The following is a 3,664-nucleotide window of genomic DNA, read 5'->3' as shown; positions in this document are numbered from 1 at the left end:
ACTATTGAGGCTATTAACTTGAATCACTTAAGGTATAGTCTGTCAGCTTTCTCCATTGTGAAGTTATTACATATTTTTTTTGGAATTACTAAGTATTTTGTGGAGAGGTACTTTGAAATTTTGGTCCACACTCTATTTCTCATCAAATTTTCTATGTATTCATTTACTTATATAAATTGAAGCCATGCATAATAAATTTTTACTACTGTTACTACCAGGCTTAAGGGCCCCAGATATGACCAGCAGGAGCTCCTTCAAGCTGATGCCCATGTGCTTTACATGTCCCTATGTTTCTAAGGCACTTCCTTGCTTTTGAGGACAAGATATTTCAGGCCCATCTAGTACTTCATCAAGCCCATCCCTGAAATCAGTCATTTCTTCAAGGAAGACTTGGCTCCTTTTAGTGGACACTGATTTTTAAGCCATGATCTGGGTGCTTGGTGTGCTGATTCCTATTGCAGGTGGGGTGTAGGGATGGGGTGGTCACTGCTCCAAGGCCCTATCAGTGGTTAGATATAGGAAGTATGTGTATGTGGACACATACATATGTGCACACACATATGTGTAAATACACATATATATATTTACAACTGCATTAATTTCTACATCTATCTCTAAATATTGAAATCCATGAGTTACATTGGCACCTTCAATTCCAATCCAACACCACAGAATCCAACCTAGTTTCCTCCTTTTCATGTTTATTTCATCAATCTGCTGCCCTGCCTCTCCCACATAGAAACCCCCCACCTCCCCCGGCCTTCCTGAGACGGAGTTACCTCCTTCCCACCAAATGGTGCATCTTCCTTACTCAGGCTTATATACCACATCAGGCTACTTTCCTTGCATGGATGACTTTTTTATCCTCGTTGAACTCTGACACCCCAAGTGGGGTCTCCTTCCTATATGGACTCCCTCCTTAATCCACTCCAGCTTTGAAACCCATAAGTTGCCCCCATGCATGGACACCCTCCTCAGGCTCTGCTTCACTGCAGGACTGCCTCTCCAGGTAGATGCCCTCCTCACTCTCTTTGGGCCCTGATATCCCATACCACATATCTCCCTTGTGTAAGGACCTTCCTTACCCTGCATAGCCTTTCACATCCTGAGCCAAGTCTCTCCCTTCTCCACTGCACCCATTTGAAAGCCCTCCTCATGTGACTCTGGCTCTGACACGTGATGCCAGGTTACTCTCACTCAAGTGTGTCATCCTCACTCTTTTGGGCTCCAGGTCTCCATGCCAGGCTCCCCTATGTGTGGGAGCCTTTCTCACACCACTTGGGAGCTGACATCTCATTCCAGCCCCCTTTTCTTGTGTGGATGCCTTCCTCACCCTTCTCACATTGACATCACCTGCCAATGTGGTTGCCTTTCTCATTCTTCCTGGGTTTGACACCTCATGCAAGTCAGTCCCTTTGTTGATTCCTGTCTGGCTCTGCTCTACCTAATGTTTTTAAGCCTGAATTGCTCAAAAAAAGAAAGGGAAATGGGGGAAAAGGGCAAGATGAAGGGGAGGGGATGGGAAAGAGAAAGCTGAATTTTATAATATTTTAATAAAAATAATACATGTATGTCACAGCACTATGCCAGTCTGGAATCAACCTTCAATTTGAACCAGACTCCAACTTTTGTCTCTAAGCCTCTGAGAAAAATAGTTGCCATGAACCTCAGTCTCCTGCATGATTGCAAATGTGTAGAATCACTCCACCAACAGATACTTATGTAGTTTCTATGAAGACACAGAAAAGTCATTATTGATACAGCTTTTCATATTTCAAAAGGATTTCCTTATATAATAACACAGTAAGTAATGTTTATACTACTGAATGAGCCGTCTATAAAAGGCTAAGTGAGGACCCATTTACTTTGTTTTTCAAGACAGAAAAGTGCAAAATACCCACCTTAAAACTTTTCAAAAAATGGCTGACAATTAATTTAGTGCTTACATTTTAGTTATCTGGAAAATTCACACGTGGAAAAACTCCATTTCATTTATGTAGTGTCACTGGAAAATAAAGCGCTATTGCATGTATTAGAGCCAAACTAAACTAAGGACCTAGACTGTCATGGCCTCCAGCCATTTACTGGAGCTTGGGGTAGTAACTGTAATATTCAGGACCTTTCGTTTCCTCACTCATAAAATTAGAATTAGTCTAAACTCAAAGATAATCGCCAACTCTAAAATTCTATGTCTTAAGGCAGAAAAACATACAGGGTTTTTATCTCCTAAAAAAGTTTAAAATATGTGTAAATCAGTAAAGGATAAAGTACCTACATTTTTCTATTAGGAATTGCCCAGTGGAGCAAAAGGCACTGATTTGAAACGAAATCTAAGCATAAGATGCCCACAGAAGTCTAAGAATAAGGTGTGGTTTTCTCTTAACTGGTAGTACATTTAAATAATGGAACATGGAATCCGTAAGTAACTGATTTACCATTTGTGGCCTACATTAGCTGTTGGAGATTAGCTGTTGGAATTTCCCAGAAGGTAATTTCCCACTACTGCTTGTTTTTCCCAATGTGTGATCTACTAGAAGGCACACTAGACTATGAATCAGAACAGTAACTAACATTTGATTCATATTTTACATCTATTATAATTATCTGTCACCCCAATTTCCCCCTTCTTGCTTCAAGTCCATTTATATAAGCTGGCTGCTCAAGGATATCACTTTAAGGTTTAGAGGTTTGGGTTTATTTTCCCCCCACTTAAACCAATCATATTTTCTCACTTGGGATGTTGAAGCAAAGAATACTGAAACTGATGCAGATATAAGTGGAAATCGAAAGACTACATTTAAAATCGTTTCAGGAACCTCCAAACTACTTTCCACAATGGCTCCACCGCTTTGCTCTCCCACCAATGGTTCTCACAAAGGTTTCAATTTCTCCAAATACCTGCTAACACTTGTCTTGAAAAAAAAAATAGTAGCCATTCTGACAGATGTTAGGTAATATCTCATTGTAATTTTGATTTGCTTTTCTCTAATAACTAGTGACACTGAGCATTTTTTCCTATGCCTGTCGGCCATTTGTATGTCTTCTTTTGAGAAATGTCCATTCAAGTTTTTTGCCCATTTTTAATTGGGTTATTAGTTTGTTTGTTTTTTACCATTGAGTTGTAGGAGTTCTTTGTATATTTTGGAGATTAATCCCTCATCAGATATATGGGTTGCAAATACTTTCTCCCCTTCCACATGTTGCCTGTTTATTCTGCTAATTCTTTCTTTTGCTGTGCAGGAGCTTTTTAGTTTGATGTTGTCCCACTTGGTTACTTTTGTTTTTGTTGCCTGTGCTTTTGATCTCATATCCATGAAATTCATGGATCAACTATCATGGAGCTTTTCTCTTATATTTTTTTCTAGGAGTTTTACAGTCTCAGGTCTTACGGTTCTTCCTTGTTGTTGTCTTTAAAACAATTATTTTTATATTTAAAAATTTTTATATTTATTATAGTATAATAAAACATATTTGTATTACACTATTACAATAACATAATTGAGAATAATATCTAAAACGTTTTAGTGTCTATAAAGAGAAACATACATTTTACAGTGTTTAGGATACTTTTCCCCTAGCTTTATTGAGATATATTTGACAAATAAATATTGTATATATTTAAGGCATACAATATAATGTTTCGATATACATAGACATTGTGAAA

General features: G+C 38.2%; 1 long non-coding RNA gene across 1 annotated transcript; it reads right to left on the bottom strand.

Moving 5' to 3' along the window:
- Window positions 1-1,574: 1,574 nt before the first annotated feature.
- Window positions 1,575-2,488, bottom strand: LOC116274163. Its single transcript, XR_004182749.1, has 3 exons — window positions 2,276-2,488; window positions 1,947-2,005; window positions 1,575-1,729 (listed from the first exon to the last, which is right to left on the bottom strand). It is a non-coding gene; the product is annotated as an uncharacterized LOC116274163 (long non-coding RNA).
- Window positions 2,489-3,664: the final 1,176 nt, after the last annotated feature.

Source organism: Papio anubis, chromosome 3 (genome assembly GCF_008728515.1).
Source record: "Papio anubis isolate 15944 chromosome 3, Panubis1.0, whole genome shotgun sequence".
NCBI classification, from domain to species: Eukaryota; Metazoa; Chordata; class Mammalia; order Primates; family Cercopithecidae; genus Papio; species Papio anubis.
Note: the sequence above shows the minus strand (reverse complement) of the source record. Positions and strands in the feature narration are given on the sequence as shown.